This window comes from Heloderma suspectum, chromosome 2 (assembly GCF_057233095.1).
Source record: "Heloderma suspectum isolate Gila_16-S chromosome 2, 16-S_ref, whole genome shotgun sequence".
Classification (NCBI taxonomy): Eukaryota; Metazoa; Chordata; class Lepidosauria; order Squamata; family Helodermatidae; genus Heloderma; species Heloderma suspectum.
The window spans coordinates 202,574,616-202,593,488 of record NC_139459.1 but is presented as its reverse complement, the minus strand read 5'-3'; the positions used below and the strand labels follow the sequence as shown (position 1 = coordinate 202,593,488).

The 18,873-nt window shown below is 43.1% G+C and overlaps 1 protein-coding gene across 6 annotated transcripts in view; it reads left to right on the top strand.

Moving 5' to 3' along the window:
* Positions 1-4,097: 4,097 nt before the first annotated feature.
* The window catches only part of TEX2 (testis expressed 2), a 99,904-nt gene continuing 85,128 nt past the window's right edge, over positions 4,098-18,873 (top strand). For 2 of the 6 annotated variants that reach the window (XM_084837392.1, XM_084837397.1), the window contains exon 1: positions 4,124-4,284. The gene's annotated coding sequence lies outside the window, so the exon portion shown is untranslated. Of the gene's footprint in view, positions 4,285-4,891; positions 4,936-9,701; positions 9,773-18,873 lie in introns of those variants that run through there. The other 4 variants (XM_084837400.1, XM_084837398.1, XM_084837396.1 and 1 more) reach the window with 4 other exon arrangements.

Here is an 18,873-nt window from a genome sequence, read left to right as displayed (position 1 = left end):
CCTTTTATCAGTACAGCACTACTAAGGCACTGACCACACGACTGCATGTATCTAAATGCAAGCACACAGTCTCTTTGTTTTAGTCCCAGGTCATAGAATATGTTCCTGCTGTGACACATGTGTGACTATGAAAACAAGATCTTATCTTCAGACTTTGGAATTCATTTGACACCTCCACTTTCTAACACAATAGCTATGAGAGGATTTGCCTTACAAATGATGTCTGAGAAAAAGCACACACAACCACTGAACTTTACATCTACTCAACATTTTTCTTCTTTAAATAACCTTTGATTTTAACATTTAACTGTGACAGAAGCAGCCAGCAGTAGGGGTTCAACATATTGCTGTGTGGTCCTCATTTCCCCAAGCAGTATCCTTTGGAAGGGGGTGGGCATTGGAGACTTATGGTATTATTGTAATCATTGTTTAATGTACAATATATACAAGTAGAGCATAAGTAGGGGGCAAGAAGCAGAGACTTCTACAGGTCAACAGATCTGCTATTCTGCATCAGATCTGCAAAGAGACAGAAGGAATTCCTCTCTCCTCTCTCTCTCTCTTTGGCCTGGTTTGCACATAACGAGAAGCCACCATGGGTGAATTCTCCCATTTATCGTTGTGGCAGCAGCCACCATTTTGATTACTCAAGGCACAGTGGGGGTGCACTATAGCTTCTTATATGCGAACCCAGTGAGGGTGGCTTGTTGGGGTGGTCAGGAGGCCACCTGCAACTCTAAAACAGTCCATGGATTCAGGGTAGCTTGTCAAGTGCCCCAACAACCACCCTCATTGGGTTCATATGTAACAACAAGGTCTGGGGCGCCACCACCGCATCTTGAATATTCAAAATGGTGGCCACTGCCACAACAATAAGCCCCGCGGGGAAATCATGGTGGACGTGCGAACCAGATCTTTGCTTCTGTTGCCATCTGAAATAGTTGGAGTCTGTGTTTTCTGGAGGAGGCTGTGTTTCCTTCTGCATCCACTAATGGATGTGCCACTGAAATACACAGATTCCAAACTTATCAGGAAACCATCTAAGAATTAACTCCCATTAATAGTAGACATCAACTGCCCATTCTGAGTTATAGACCAGCAATCTGCATATGATTAGGTAACAGTCATAACAGTTTGATTCTACTCAAGCCACAATCCAACAGGGAGTTAAGCATGTTTAAACCCATTTACTTCAGTGAACTTAAGTGTGCTTAACCCTCTGAACTGTGGCCATAAAGTGGAGTAGCATACAATAACTTAGTCTTGCAATCTTTTAATTGCAGTCCTCTTCCTAGTTAAACATTAGAAAATTGCGCAGATGTTATTGAGATTTACATAGATTGTATGGAGAATTTCACATGTGTGTGTCTGTAACTGTAACACCCTTCACAAATTCAGCTGAACACACACACACACACTAGGGGGAACGGGACTTCAGAAAGGCAAACAGTGCTGCTGTGTCAGGACTGGAGATACACTGTTTTAGGCCTGTTGCTGCCAGATTATTAGGGAACAAGATTGCCTTAACGCTGTGGCTGATCAGACTCTAGGATTTGAACATTAATGTTCCTTAATGACCCCTCCCCCGCATATGGCTAGCCAATATCTCTTTATGGGAGGTAATTCCTGGAAGAGGAAAGAAAGAAAGAAAGAAAGAAAGAGAACAAAGAGGGGATGAGGGGGGGGGAATGAAAGTTAGCTGAAGGCTGGAAACATCTTGGGGTGCAGAGTGCCTGTCTCTGAGGATCTGCCCACTCATTGGGTTGGATGCAGGATCTGCCTTCCTCAAGAGTGTTTCACACATAGTCAGAGTGGATTTAACAAAATCCATACATCTCTACATGAGAGGAAAGGCTCCACTCTCAGGAGGTCTCTCTGTCCAATTTTTGGGGATTCCCCATATACCATACCATAGGTCACCCATGGGCATCCAGTAGAATTTTTCCAGAGCGGGGCAGGTGTGCACAGTAGTTTGTGGCTGTAATTAGTGCACATTGCATGCAGTGCTATAGCACACTTGTGCACCTTCCTTGTGTGTGCCCTTTGATGCTTAGTGTCACATTCCATGGCATTGAGAAGCCTACACAGAGTAGTACAAGATCCTGGGAATTGAATAGCACTAGTCAAGAAGCATCATGAACTCCAACAAAACTTTATTTGGAGTGAGAGATTAAAAACACACACATAGGAACGAGAGGAAAAAAAAAACCAGATGCACAAACACAGTACAGCTGTCTTACGAATATCATAATATATATTTTAGGGCATCACTGGCCTTCTCATAACATTGACAACTTCACATGACTCTTCCTAGAATGATTTCCTTCCCCATAGAAACATTGGTGAACACTCTCTAGAACAGTCTTCCCAACCTGGTGCCCTCCAGATGTTTTGGACTGCAATTCCAGACTATTGGCCATGTTGGCTGGGGCTGATGGGAGCTGAAGTCCAAAGCATCTGAAGGGTAGCAGTTTGGGGAAAGCAGCGCTAGGGAGCAGCAGTGGAGTCTGGTGTGTGTGTGTATGTCTTTAGGAGTGGGAGGAGAAATAAGCCTGCTTGATCAGGTATCAGGGTTCTAGAGGCCCTGGGGCATGCTGGGAGTTGTAGGCCTTTCTCTGTCTAAACATGCATAGGATTGTGTCAGAAGTCTCCCCAATCCAGGCCTGTCTCCCCTGACAACCCAATCTTATGCATGTTTACTCAGAAGTAAGTCTCATTGCATTCAATGAGACGTACTCCCCAATAAGTGTGTATATAGGACACAGGCTTACTTTCCATCCAGATTTAAAATACACAAAAGCTGAGGAGAAAAATAAGTTGGTTGCATCTTCAGGGATAGGTAACGGGGGAACAAATGAACTGCTTTTCTATTAAATGTACAAGGACTTCAAGTTCCGAGGGCATACCCCCACGATACAAATTTGTAACTTCAGACTATACATTTCCATACAATCAATAATATACTTGTCACATTTTACTTGTCACATTCAATAATATACTTGTAACACATTTGTCCATTTTTAGTGTCACAACACATTTCTCTTCCAAATGCTAGTTGTTCAGAATTTAGAACACACTAAAAAGGTTGTGAAATCCAGTTTCCAAATAAAGTGGATTCAGCTAGAACTAGGATCATAAGCTTTTCCTCCCCTTGGCAGACCTACTCCTGTGCGTTTAAGGGCTTTCATAGCACGCAGAAATTCAACAGCTGAAACAAACTATAACCAAACCCAAATCTGTATCAAAAAGGGCTGCACCATTGAACTTCCATGTTAAAGACACCGAAGCTCCACTACAAAACGGCATCACCAACCAGTATATTGACAGGTAAATTCCAGTCTTATGCACGTATCAGCAACTATCTTCCCAGTGACAAAAAAAAGAAAAAAGAGTTGGAGTCCAAGAGCTGGTCCCTCTGTTGTTTCCTGGCTTTTTCTTTAACAATACCGGCGCACACCAACTGGAAGTCCTCTGCACAGACTCTACTCTGCGCAGACTCTACGGCTGCCATAGTCATGGTCGATGAACTAACACTCACTCTTTAGGAAGAAAATGGTTGGGAAGGTTGTTTGTGCCCTGAGCCCTAATCTGGCTGGAGTTTCTCGGTGGTGGTGATGATGATGCACTCTGCACATGCTCTGTTTTGATGTTTACATTTTCCAGTACTGATCCCTGGCATTCCACATAGATTCTAGGGCTGAGAGCTGTCATCCGTGGCTGGGAATCGCACCCTGGTAATGAACAGGGGTATGCAATGAATATGAACTTGAGCACGCTCCGGGAGAGAGCGCAGGACAGGAAGGCCTGGCGTGCTATGGTCCATGAGGTCACGAAGAGTCGGACACGACTGAACGACTGAACAACGAACAAATGAACAGGGGTGGCCGGCTAGCAGGGGTAGGCAAGTTGTGGCCCTCCAGAAGTTTTGACCTACAACTCCAATCATCCCTGGACGGAATAGTCAATGGTGAGGGGAGCTGTAGGCCAAAACATCTGGAGGACCACAAATTACCCGCCGCTGCGCGGGCGAGAAGGCGGCTCCCCCGACTCTTCCGCGTTCACGGGCCTCTGTGCCTTTAACCAGGAAGCCGGCCTCCCCTGCAGACCCAGCCCATCGCCGGGCGGAGCCGCCCCGGCGCCTCTGTCAGCCCCTGTCGCTCGCTCCTGTTCCTATTACTGCCGCCTGGCTTGGACTGGCAGCGGCGCGTGGAGGCTGCTGAGAACCGGGCAGGGAAGAAGGAAGCCCGCCCGGGCAGTGCCGTGCCATGCGCTGCCGCAGATGAGGTAAGCCGGGCGAAGCTCGCGCCGCTGCGAGCTGGGCTGGCAGGCAACCGCAGCCCGCCCTGCCGCTCTTGCTCCTGCGGTAGCGGAGCGCGGGCTGAGGTCCTAGGTCGGAGCCCGCCTGCCCGCCTCCCTCCTCTCTTGGGCTGCTGGGAGGAGGAGACCTTTTCGGCCTCGGAGGCAGCAGAGCCCGCCTGGGCCTAAGGCTGCTGGGGTAACTGAGGAGGGAGCGGGCCAGTCTCCTGGGATTCAACATGGCAGGCAGTGCAGGGAGAGGCAGGCGGGTAGGTGAAGAACGAGCCGGGGAGGGGAGGTTGGAAGAAGCGGGCAGGCTTGCCTGCGACGGACTTGCTGGGGGTGGGAGGAATAAGGGTTCTTCGCGTTGCAGTGACGGTAACTCGAGTCGGGGCGCAGCTCCGGCACCTGTTTGCGTCGCTGGGACCTCTGGTGCGCGGGAAAGACGAGGGTGCCTCTGAGCCTGTGAGGAGTGCGGCGCCCTCGCTCACTAGCTGCGACGTGCCTTTACTTGTTGTAGAGCCCCACCTCAGAGGGCGTGACTTCAAGAAAGACTCGAATCTCTCTTTCTAGGGATTAACCACTGGGGGCTCGTCTGAGGGTGTCCCCAGCACAGAGTGAGCTGGCTTTCAGCGAGCGGTGAGAAGGGTGTGGGCAGACACAGAGGTTCTAGGGAGCTGGATTTCTGAGAGTCCCTGGCTCAGCCCTGGAACTCCCCCCCTCCCCCCCCCCCCGTGCTAGATGCCAGTTCTGTAGCACAGTCTTCCTTTTTAGGACTTCAGATATTCCGGAACAGTGACCGCCCTGCTCCCCAGTAGAGTAGTCCCAGCCAGAGTAACAGTACACCAGCTGTTAGGGAAGTAACAGGTCAAAGGGACCTTTCAAGAAAGGGTGAGCTATGCTGTCTTTCTTAGAACTTTGGGTTTCAACTATAGTTGGGATAGGGAGGGTATCTTAGCCATTTGTAAGTGGAAGGAGGTCAGACTAAACAACAAAGCAGTGTTGGGGGAGGTTTTGGATATGAATTTCTGTAGGATGCCTGCATGGGGTAAGTATGTGAGTTTCTCTAGCACCAGGTGAAGTGTGGAGGGACACTAATTTCCGTTTGTAGAGAAATGGGGTGTTTTCTGGATGGAGAACGTAGTGAAGGAGGAAGGCTTACTCTGATGGTCTCTGTGGACAGACAAGTGTGTGAGTCAAAAGGTCACAACTTGTAGGAAGAGCAGCTGCTGGAAGGTGACTTGCAACCTTGCTGTATTTCCAGGATACCTCGTTGGTAAAAGAGAAGTGGTTTTGGTTGTGGATTGTGCGTGGGTTTTGTTCTATATTTGTCTCTGTTGTGGCCGAAATCTATAGGTAATCAGCCTGGTGGGTTCAGCCACAGGAAGGGCAGAAGAACAACCAGTTTTTATTTTTGCTATGTATTGGATTGGTCTGTGCTGTCATTGAGTGTTGGTTTTGTTGTTTCTGCGGAGCACAGCTGAGTTCAGACAGAGTGAGCAATGTCTGAACATCACTATGTGAAGGGAGGGGGAGGTTTGGAGGGCAGCCTTAGGCTCATCACAAATATGGATGCTGCTATGTTCATTTTTTACAGCTGAAGATTCTGATCTGTTCAGATTGTATAGGTGGTGGAGGTATTTCTGATTTGGCTCAGTATAAACAAGATTAGTTTTTGGCTTTAAGGGTGTCGAAATAGGAGGGCCACTTCAAACTACCATCTCCCGGACAGTTCAAACTGGTAACGGTAACATGAACTCCTCCACCATTGCTCTTCCATATGGAGGACTATTAAGGGGGCAATCTTATGCATGTTTAGACAGAAATAAGTTGTACAACTCCCTGAATCCCCGACTGGCTGGGGAATGCTGGGAATTGTAGGATATATTTCTGTCTGTATCTGTTTAGGATTGCACCCTAAGTGTCTTAATTCTTTAGATATACATACTAGATAAAGCATTGCAACCATTTCTGATTGTAGCTTCTCACAAAAATGCCACATGTAACTAGTAAGTTTAGGTCTTATAGATCCAAAAAGGCATTTTATGCCCAGCCCTTGTTGAAAATATTACATAGATCTTGCTGATTGCTTTGTCATATTTTCTAAGATTTCTTAATAAACCAAACCAATTCCCTTTCATCATGCTTTCTGCAATCATGACGTCAATAAAACTACAGTATATGAACAGTTCTACCATTATACCTGCATTCCAGCTCTACGGCTACCTTCAGCAAGAGTTGCTTTGATCACTTCTAGAATGTCCCATCTTTGCAGTTACCTGTTTTACACTTGTTTGAATGTTTATATTTGTGCACACTTGAGGCTTGATTCTGTTCAGAGTTGGGCATGCTTAAGCCCATTGAATTCAGTGGGCTTAAACATACCTAACTCTGCACAGGATTGGGCTATTGGAAACACCGCACAGTATTTTCCAGTAGGAGCCACAGTCATGCCTGTCCTTGGAGGACAATTCGCTACCAGTAACCTCCTGCATGTTTCAGGTCACATGTTCTAGGTTTGTAGGAGCAGGTTAATGTTTGTTCACAAAATCACTCAAATCTTTGTAGCTAGTCACATTTCTAGGGACTACTACCTGAATTATGAATGGCTTAGTGTCTGTTTTACTTCCTACATTAATTATATACATAAGCTGTTATTCCTTTTAAGTATTACACAAAATTGCAGTTTTGTTTATGAGTGTTTCAGTAAGAGTTTCCTGTTCCAAATGAAGGGTGCAGAGAAGGTGCTGATATGAGGTGGCCTTGTAAGACTTACTGAAATAAAAATATGGAAATGTAGGGGTAGAGACTAATTTTGGGTAGAACTAAGGAAAAACTCTCTGCCCCAGTATGATGCAGTTCAGGTTTTGCTGGACATGTGAAGAGGTACATCAAGGGTTACAAGCCCACAGCTTTAAAAATCCTGTTTTATAAGAACAAGGAAAAGAACAAGTATCCACATCACTGGGCAGGCTGAGCACACATACCAGCTCTTTCCTTCCAGTGCCAGACTCAGGGCTGATGGGAATTGTAGTCCAAAACAGCTTGAGGGATACAAGTCCCCCCTCCCCATTCTACAATATCACTGTAAAAGTCAAACTAAGTGAAGACTGAAACTTGTTAACGATCAGTTGACATTCCCAATAGAAACTAAAAGGAAGAAGGAAAGATGGTTGTGTGTAGTCTTCTTTGAATGAGTGCTGCGGAGAGAAAGTACAGTAGCTCACTGGGTAGGGAAGACACTTACTGGAGAGTGCTGGCCCATGTGATATCTGTGGATTGTTAGGCTTCTTATTGTCTGTGCTCACTGATCTGTGCATATTTTCCATACTAACTTATGTCTATCAAGATCAAGGTCTGCAAAGCCATCTAGATCCAACTATTCTAATTTCTTCTTCAGCCCAACCCTTTAATAAGTAAGACCTTGCAACACAGTGAAAACCAACTTTGGATCATGTCCTCCTTACTGGGCTTCAGTTGCTTGTTTTGGAGCTCATAAGTATAAAGGCATGATCTCTTTCCAAGTTACAGTGCAGTCCTAAACATGTTTACTTGGAAGTGTACCTTCCTTAATACAGTGAATATTGCTTCTTGGTAAAGGTTGCAGCCATAGTGGAGCTTGTCATAAAACAACAAAGCTGGCAACAGATATAAATTTGTGCAGAAATTGGGACCTGATACGAGTAAAAATGGCAATGTGTTTTGGCATGAAGAGTAGAGAGAACAGCATAGAAGAAGAAATGCTATTGTGACATTGCCTAATGCAGCCTTTGGAAACTGCTCTGAGAATGTATTGTTCAAAAGCAGGTATACATATTCCAAATAAGTCTACAAAACGTACTAGTCCACATTACTACTTACTAATCTGTCTTCCCATAATGTACTAAGGTAAGCCATTTATGGCACATCAATAGCTTCAAACAAAAACAAACATTTAGATTTTTCAAAAGCTTCTGCACCTGCTTGCCTGGAAACAGTTTTTACTTGCAAGTGGCTATTTTCAAGCCTGGTGACATTTTTGGATGGGAGTTATAGGTGGTAGTTCTGATGGCTTGCCTTTCTTTAATGGGCTAGCCATTAGCTACTTTAGTGCTGTCAGATCTAAGTAGGGGATACTGTAGTATTTAGTGGACATGATAGCCCCCGAGTGGGGGTTGCATATGCAATCTGGCGCCTGTGGGTGCCATGGCCTGTCATAGGCTAAATAACCCACAGCGAGCCATGGTGTGTCTTTCGTACCCAGTCACTGTGAAATTTTTATATGCCTCAATCATGTCCCCCTTAACTCACTGTTTTCTAAACTATAAAAGCCCCAAACATTGTAGGCCGTCCTTGTAGGGGAGTTGCTCTAACCCCCTGGTCATGAGGTTTGGGCATTACACTAAAAGTGGAAAGGGTAAATGCCAATAATTTCTGTTATCTCCTCTGCTTTTGTGCAAGATGTGAAGCTGAATGCAAATGTAGACTGATGGAGGTGAAGTTATGGTGGTGTACTGGAATGCTCTCAAGCTGGTACAGCAAATAGATGAGTATTGTAGGGCACAAAGAGGAGTCAGTAGAATGGTCTATATTGCTTAGCTTTCACATGAAGAGGGAGATAAGAATATAATGATAGCCTAATTAAAGCAAAACCTAAGTCATAAGAAACTGCTCCATCAATGTGATTTTCTAAACTTGATGTAATATATTCATGGTACTTGCAACCAAGATTGCAACCACTCAGCTTTTACCTGGCCTTGTGAGGTGTACCTCACAATCTGAAAAAGAAAAGAAATAAAGTTAGATGCCAATGGTGTGATGGTTCACCATTTAGCTTGTGTGGAGTTGCAGAGCACTATCACTGTAGGATGTGTGGAATTATCAGGTAGCTTCTGAAAAGTGATGAAAACATGAGAATTTTTGTTTTTAACATTAGTTGTGTCCTTGAGTGCTAATACTATCACTTAAATGTAAACTTTTCCATTTTGAACATTGTTTGGCTGTGAAGCCTCTTTCTGCTTTTACAAGGTTTTCTGGTCAACTACAATATGGAGTTAGTTGCCTACCTTGCAGCTTCTGTGAAAAAGGCAAATTCCATGTTGGGGGTTGTCAGGAAAAGAATCTAAAATAAAGCTGTCAATATCATAATGCCTTTATATAAATCTATAGTGAGACACACTTGGAATACTGTGTACAGTTCTGGACACTGTACCTCAAAAAGGATATTGTAGAACTGGAGAAGGTGCAGAAAAGGGCAACCAAAATGATCAAGGGGCTGGAGCAAGTCCTGTATGAGGAAAGGTTATATTTGGGGCTGTTAAGCTTAGAAAAAAGGTGATTAAAGGAGACATGATACAGGTGTACAAAATTATGCATGGTGTGGAAAAATTGGACAGGGTAATGTTTTTCTCCCTCTTTCATAAAATAGAAATGGGGATTATCCATTGCTGAACAGTGTGAGACTTGGGACGGATAAAAGGAAGTACTTGTTCACACAGTGAGTAGTTGAACTATGGAATTTGCCACCAGAAGATGTTATGGTGGCCACCACTGTCTTTAATTATTTATTATATTTATTTATACCCTGCCTTTTTCCCAGTATAAGGCTATCAGTGGCTATAGTCATGACAGCTATATATTCCCTACAGTACCAGGGCCAGTATGCCTCTCAGTCCCAGTTGGTGGGAAACAACTGTGGGAGAGGGCTATTGCCCTCATCTGTGGGCTTCCCATAGATATCTGTTTGGCTACTGTAGGAACAGAATGCTAGACTAGATAGGGCTTTGTTCTGATCCAGTACAGCTTTTCTTATGTTCTTATGGCTGTTCCAGTTTTATAATATATATGAAATCCCAAACACCATAGCTTTTTGAAATTAAGTAAAGTTCGATTCCCAGTGAAATGAGCAGTGTGATCATAGTCATGTTTACTTAGAAGTAAATCTCATTGAATATAATGTGAATTGACTTCCATGTAAATGTGTTCAAGGTTGCAGCCTGGGTTTTGGGTAGAGAGCTGCCTCCTGTGAGAAGTATTTAAAGGCTTAACGGTCGCATTACATGTTTTGATCGCTTCTTGGGAATGGTGGTAGGCAAGTTTCCACTATAAATACATTGTGGGTATGGCAGTGGAGTTTTCTGTAGGGAAACCAACACATCTCATTCCAAATAATTTCTATAAATGTGAAATGATTTCTGTTGCATGACCTTCAGGTAATGGAATTGCTTAGTCTGAAGTCAGGGTAAGGTCATTGACCTTGTGATAGCTTGTTGAACAGCATCTAGTTCAAGTGTCTAAACAGCCGCTTACCTGATCACTAGTGGTAATTGCCTCTAAGTGATGAGGCAGTGACCTCTTGTAAACTGGTTCTTTTGTTTTTATTTCACACCATAAATGACTAGCATAAGGAATGTCTCCTCCCATATTTACCTACCTGGACATTAAGATCATCATCTGAGGCACTCCTCCAGGTGCCCCTGCCAAATGAGTCAAGGTGGGTGGCTACAAGAAATGGGCCTTTTCAGTGTTGGCACCCTATTTGTGGGGTGCTCTCCCCAGAGAGGCTTGCCTGGTACCTATATTGTAGTATTTCCAGTGGCAGGTGAAGACATTTTTATTCTCCCAGGCATTTTAAGAATTGTTTTCATGCTTTTAGTACTTTGTACTGGTGCTGGTGTTAATTTGGTTTTATGAAGTTGTAGTGGTTTTATTTTTTGGTGCTGGTTTTATCTTGGTTTTATTTTGCACTGTTTTTATTGTTTGACTGTTTGTGCTGTATGTTTTTCATGTATGGTACGCTGCCCAGAGAATGTCAGTTTAAAAGTACAGTAAGTAAATAAAATAAAAATAAATAAGTGTGTTGGGGCAGGTGGGTTAGGACCTCTTGTGGGTTGCAAGGCTGAACTACCTACTTCAAGCTTGAATTCTTAGCACCATGTAACCCTTTCTAATTAACATGTAAATGATGAATACTGTCCTATTCATGCTAATGTTTCTTCTCTTGGGGCTAGGAGAGAACTCTATTTATTCAGACCCATAATATACCGGAAAAACAAGTACTGTGGCTATAATCTTGCATTAATTTACTTGGGAGTAAGCCCAGTTGAATGAAAGGGACTTACTTTCAAGGATTGTGCTGTGTGTCTACAATTTGTAATGTGGAAGCCACTGAGAAACTGGTAATATAGGGAAAAGCCATTGAAATATTCTCAGTGACCTGGTTCACACATCACACTAATCCATGGTTTGTTGCTTTTCTTAGAGTTCATCTGGCAGATGATTGAACAAACCATAATTTGTTTTCTTAATCCCTGGATTGTTCGTTTTCCTCTCTCATTTGCCTTCCTCCCTGTATCTGAAATGCCTTTGCAGCACCGTAGCACTGGCATGTAGAGCGGCTGGTTTCTTTGACCACTCTTGTCCACCACCTCTGTAGCTTGATGAAACAAGCTATGAACAACTCATAGTTCTGGATTCACACATAATGACAACCCATGGTTTAAACAACTGAGTGTTCACAATCCAACAAAAAGCCATGGGTTTCTCGTGGTTAAGAAACCATGGTTTGTTAGTGCGGCTGGGTTCACACATCATGTCAACTCAGAATTCAACAACCCGTGAGTTAACATAATGTGTGAACCAGGTCAGTGTGTACTCCTCATCTACGTGATGCCTGCAGCTTATGTTGGCTCCTGACTTGCGGGTGTGTAGCACATCTTATGGTCTCATTTTGTCTAAGCTGAATAACAAGACTTGAGAATCTGGTGCGCATGATGCTCTTTACTCCCTGTTGGACTACTAAATGGAGAACATTGATTGTTTTACAGTCAACTGACTTTAAGTGTATGGTGGTGGAATAGTGGCTGAAAAAGCCCTTGATGATTTCCCTTAATTTTATTATAGTGCTGGCTAGCTTGCTTGCTGTCCCTGTGCCTGCAAATACAGATGTATGCTCCTGCTGCCGCATGGATTAACTGATGGAAAATTTCTCTTGCACAATAACTCCCCTGAAAGGGAAGAAAATGCTATGGATTTGTTTCCAAGTGAATTAATTCTACCTAAACAATCTCATGAGGGTTATGGTCATTTTGCCTACCCTTGGGGCAGGGAACTGCTGCCCATGAGCCCTGCACTCCTTGCCCTGTTCCATAGCAATCAGGCATTAAAAAAAGATCCCATTTCCATTGATGAGGAATTTTCTTTATATTAAATGTATGATTCTGAATAAGGATTCTCTAAACACAAACTCCTGCTGTCCTCAGCCTACTCCTTTAAAGATTTCATGAAATAATAAAAAGTAAGTAGCTTTAGGGTGCAATCGTATGGCCGCTAGGATTGCTTGGTTTCCAGGAACTGACCTTGGAGCCCGTGCTCTGAGGTTGGTTCCCGGAGAACCACCTCCCCACCCCCTCCCCCACTGCCTTGTAGGCAACGCGGATTGTCCTTGGGCTCGTGGCTCGTAAGAGCAGTGTGGAGTGGAGCAAAAAGGGGTGTTCCTGGCAGCAGGGAGAGCAGAAGTGCCGGTATGACACTTCCTATGCGTCGTGCAGCCTCCCCACCCTGCATTCCAGCATCCCGAGGCTGTCTGTCACCAAGCTGTGAATGCAGGGTGGCTGGAGCGCGGAGGAGAGGATCCCTTCTGCATTCCTCCCGCCGTGCATTGGATAGGCAGTCTTCTCCAATTCTTTCACTCTTCTTTCACTCTTCTGGCATTGATCTGATTCATTTCTGAAAACACAACTATTCTAGCATTTGAGGCAATAAGAACGGTCTCCAGAAGCAGTGTTCAAAATAGGTCTGTGCTGAGAACTTTGTAAGAACCCTCTACATAATTGAAAGCACTGAAAGCTTGTTAGAATAATTCTTGATATAAAATGACTTGCCCCACAACTAAAGAAACAAATGGGCACAAGTCTTGGGATGGCTAACCTGTTCAGCACTAGAATTTTTTAAATAGTTGTGCAGATGATGGCATTTCAGAAGGTGTGGCTTGTCTTAGTGCTGTAGAGCAGCCTCCCCCAACCTGGTCCCCTCCAGACGTTTTGAACTTCAGTTCCCATCAGTCCCAGCCAGCATGGCTGGTTTTAGGGATGCTAGGAGTTGTCGTCCAAAACCTCTGGAGGGCACCAGGTTGGGGAAGGCTGCTGTAGGAACTTCAAAAATTTCATCTGCTGAAATATCTTCAATGACTGAGTTGTTAAAAGTAGTCAGGAGTCTTAATATTGAACAGGTTGGCAACCCCTGTCTTAATCAAATCCCATTGGTTTGCTCTTTTAATGAGCCATTGTAGAAAACCTTTTTGATCAAAGCCTCTGGCATTTCATATCCATTTTTGGTGGGGTGGCTGTTCCATAATGCACATGGGTTGTAAACCATCCCTCCTCTTCAGTGCTGACTCCTGTGAGAATGCACTTTTAAAAGATACTGCATGTGAGACTGAAAAGAGCTGTAGAACTAGGGCATCTGGCAAAACTGAGTGGCCCACATAAATAATATGAACAACTTATGGCATTGTCTTTCAGCTGCTCTCTCAAGTTATTGACACATTCTCAGGAATTAAAACTATTGCAGGACTTTGACCACCTGATGCTACCTCATTGGGTGGAGTGGGGGAACTGGAAATGCAAAATGAACTTGACCTTCTGGAGCATATTGGTACCTGGTGATTCTTCTAGAGGAAGATGTGTTCTATAGGCATTAACCAAGATAACATGCAGCACTCAGGTGGAGAGCAAATGACAATACCAAAGGTTTCTTCCTCAACAGCAATTGACACTTTTCCTGCTTGACCCTTTCTCTCTCTGTCTCTCTCTCTCTCTCACCCCCCCCCCCCAACAGGTACCATATGAGTGAGTGAGGTTTTTAGGTGAAGTTTACAATGGACACTTTGAATTCCATTTAACAAAATCTCTCCCTTCATCCAAGACGCTCAGGGTGGTATATGAGTTTCTTTCCCCTCAGTATTACCCTCCCAACAACCCTGTGAGGTAGAGGGGTGTGTGTGTGTGTGTGTGTGTGTGTGTGTGAGAGAGAGAGAGAGAGAGAGAGAGAGAGAGAGAGTCAGTGTGTCTGGCCTAGGATCACCCAGTGGGCTTCATGGCTGAGTAGGGATTTGAACGAGTGTCTCCAAACTTCTAGTCCAATACTTGAACCCATATACCACATTGTAAATGGCTGAGAACCAAATCGCAACGGAAACTTCTCTGATCTGTTATGTATTATGGATATTAAAGTATGTAGATTCTAGTGGATACACTCTCACCTTTTTATTTGGAGTCACTAGCTAATAAATGTGTTACCTGGCTTCCATAGAGGCCATTATGCTTATCAGCAAACATGTATGCTTCAGATCCTTTGTTATTTATTTAGTCCTACCCACTACAGCTGCAGGAAGTACCTTGCCCACATTGACTTCTAGTTGTTCTTGCTTGTAGTGAGATGGTGGGTGCATCCACAGACTTGGCTTCTGACAAGTTACTGCAAACCACTCTAAATATAGGTTCATGGTGATGTGCCTAAACCTCTGCATGTGGCTGAATACATGCAACTATTTAATGTTTGTATGTGTGGCTACCACGTGCAGAATTGGTTATGAGAATAAGCACAAAGATTGCGCAGTATGATGCTCTAAGTCGGGTGAGCAACTTGTGGCCCTCCAGACATTGTTGGACTGCAACTCCCATCATCCATTGGCTATTCTGGCCTGGGTTGCTGGGAGTTGCAATCCAATAGCATTTGGAGAGCCCACCACGTTGCCCACCCTTGCTCTAAGTGCATGATCTATGTGTTGCTTTTGTTGCAAGAAACCTTGGAAATGGAAAGCAGTTTGTGTGTCTACCATGAAAAGAGAAGCTTGTTGTGCATCTTTTCTTCAAGAGAGAACCTTTTCTAAAGCCAGTGATTTTAGAAGTGGTGACTCTCCAAAGGCAGATCAATAAAACATAGTAAACATTGGTGTTTTTGTTGGACACCCAGCAGGCCTAGGTATATGAACAGGCTTACTAGCTCCCCTCCTCTAGAGTACCACATATCTATGTGGCTTAGATACCAGTAATTTGACTTTAGTCTATAGCCATATAATTTAATGGCAGAGGCAAGAGGTAAATATCCAAAGGTGCTGTGTAAGGCTGGCTTTATTTTTTAAAAAAACAGGCCAAAGTGCATTGAACTTTACAGCTTTTTTCAAAGCTGCATTCCTTTTACACCTCATTCTAGAGAGAACGGACGCTTTTCCACTTCCGTATAAATTAATTGATAAGTCATGCTAATTGCTCATTTGTGTCCATAGAAGTTGGTGCTCATTAACTGCCTCAGCAATGGGACATGGCTGTAGGTGCTCTGTAAATGGTAGATTAATGCTGTAATTGGAACACACACTGTGCAGGCATTCTTGTTTCCTGTGTTCAAAAGTACTGAATAGATTTCCAGAAAAATAAGACAACAGTCTAATTTGGCTTTGATTCATATTCAATAAACAGTCCTTCCCCCAAAACATTCCCCATTCCAACTGTAGTGGATAGAACAGGAGGAGGTGGACATGGGGAAAGGAGTAGAATGGGCTGTCTCTTGCTCAGTTTGGGTTCCTCCACAAAAGTGAAATGATCAGGACATGCATGCCTTCACTAAACCCAATGACTGGGAGGGACAATTTTACGGAGCTGCTCAGCAGCTCATAGAACAGTTAGAGCAGGCTCAGACCTTTAAGGGAAACCTGGAATGCTGATACCTTCCAGCATTCTTTGTGTGCCCTTATTAGGGATGTGAGAGAAATTTGTTCATTTGACCCAATTTGCACCTCCTGGACCCGTATACAATTTGCATTTGGAAATTAGTACATTTCTGAGCTTACAATATGTTCCGCAAATGTATTTTGCAAATAAATAAATAAATAAACAAATAAATTTGACAACATGGGCACATATGAAAAATGTGCAAAGGAAAACGTGTATATTTTAAAATAGTGCTTGCTTTAATTTTAATGACACGTTTAAAGCTGTGTTTTAAAATCTTACTTTTCCATGCTTTAATGGCTTTGATACTTATCTTTTTTTTAAAAAAAACTGACTTAAATTACTGTTGCTGCTCTTCAATTCTTCTAATGTGTTTTATCATGGTTTTATTGTATTTTTTTATTATTGCTTTGGCTATCGCGCGACTTATAAATTGAATAAAAATAATTTCCCAAATGCATGCAAACATTCTTGAGTCAATTGGTATGGGTGTTTTAAAATGTGGCAATTAATGCGGACATTATGAGAACTGTGTACGGATTTCCCTATGGATTTTTAAAAAACAATGATCATAAACTTGTGCAGAAACAGAACAGAATGAAAGCTGACAATGTTGGCGAGACTGAAATTGATAGGTCTGTCCATTTCCTAGCCTACAGGCTCTTCTCAAGCACCCAGTCCCTGAACTTTCATTGGCACCCTGCAGATGAGGTGAGGTAGAGGTTACATATAACTTAAGCCATTATAATATGGCTAAAGATGATATCAAACTTGGAACTATCAATTCCTGAAGCCCTTTTCTCAGTGAAAAAGCAGTGCAATTCTCTGGCACTCAACAGAAGCAGCCCCGCTTCCATTTTATTAAACTTCATGAATCTCTACTTATCTTATAGTATAGCAGGGCTGGTCATGCTATCCTGTTCTAACAGCTGGCAAGCATAGTTTGCACAGAAACTTGACATTATCCACTTTGACGTTGAATGGTGGATCATATTACTGTATTTGAGAAACTGTTGTAACTTTGAGATGATTCAGGACTGGGTTGGCACAGAATGGTGGACTGTAAAATGGTGTTTCAGATTCTTTGCTTGTTTTAGATTTTTTTATTGTGAAAAATAAAGTAGCTACATAAATTTGAATGCATCAATTTCATTGCATGCATAGTAAGTGTGTGTGTGTATAACTATATCTATATCTATAGGAAAATGCAGCTTTATAAGAATTATATATAAACTTCAACAAAAGCACACTAAATACCCAAGTAAGTGTTCATTTTCAGGTGGGGTCTATACACCACCTGTTCAAATGTTGAAAGCGTTGTAAGGTCTTCAGTCCATTGCATTATAGGAAATAATAATCAGTCTTTTATCTGTCAAAAAGGCCCAGAAAATCCATTTGCGATGACCATGCGTTGATGTTCAGGAAACAGGTAGATAATTTAAAAGAATATGTGCATCAGTAAATATTAAAAGACGTTCCATTACAAAGTTTATCCGTATAATAACCTCCTCAGTGTGTCAGTTTCTAAAGCACCAGCGTCTAGGTGAATAGCTTCCTAGTAATTGTCACCACTTAAACGAGTCTGATGCAGAAAACTAAACATCATGTGGACTACTTGGTTCTGTTTTAGACAGCAGGCAAGCATCCTTGTCTCTATTTTAAAGTGTAGCCTTGTTTTGAACGCCTTGGCTGGGATACAAAAAACTACTTTAGTATACCGAAAGGCTTGGGCCCAATCAGTGGGATTGTTGCATCTTCCCAATAATCTTTGGACTTCATGATAACACAAACTTTTATGAAGCTCCTTCCAATTTCAAAAGAGGCTTAACATGTGGCATTGGGGAGGCGGAGATGGGCTGCTATTTGTCAAATGCAATTTCAACCCCCCCCCCCCTTGAATGCATAGGGTATTCATAACTATAGATCAGGGATGCAGAACGTCCTTCGTCCAGATGGCCGAATTCCATTTCAGAGAAGGTCTCAGGGGCTGCATTCCAGTGGTGAGTGGAGCTGAAGGCAAAAGGCTCAGGGTCAAAATACAAAAAATACCAGCATATTGTAGTTTAAAGCTCTTACTGTCAGTAAGCCTTAGGAGAGGTATTTCAGTCTTTTAGTATGGGGGGAGGGGGAGGCACTGCGCAAAATTCAAGAAACCATCAAATGATTAGTGTTTGGGGGAAAGGGCTGCGGCAAGGGGAAGGGCTGTGGTCTTCTGGACACACATGAGAGACCTGGATTTGGCCCTTGGGCCTGAGGTTCTGTACCCCTGCTATAGATAATCCAGTAGGTAATATCTGTAGGTACAGATAGGTAGAGCAAGTAGAGCGCTGTGACAATTTTTGTCCTGATAGATATTCTGAGATGAGAACAAACCCTTGAAAATGCAAAATGTCTGTTGTACTAGGCTAGATGCAAGCAGTGGACTTCTCGGAAAGCGTTTCTTTATTCTTGGGATGGTGCCAGCTCAAGTAGGTGATACTTAATAGGTAATCCTGAAACCTGATAAACTGCTAGTCTGGAATCTCTACCATTCTACCTCACACAATTGCCTTTTCTTCAATAAACTGTGTACAAAAAGGGCATGTGAGATTAAAAAAACCCTATGACTTAACCTTTGACTGTGATCTAAAAATGAGGACTTGACCTCCATGAGTCATTAATGCTCCCCTGCTGGTTTTTTTTTTTAAAGGCAGTGTTCTCTTATCCTATTCAAGTTAGGTATTCAATCTGGCTTCCTTAATTCCTTCTGTCTGTACTTTTTCTTCTATGGAGTTATTCTCTGCAGTAGAATGAAAGCAGTGCTTTACAGCAGGAAATAAAAATATTTTAGTGGAAGAAATAAATAAGTCTTATAACCTTGCTAGGGCTA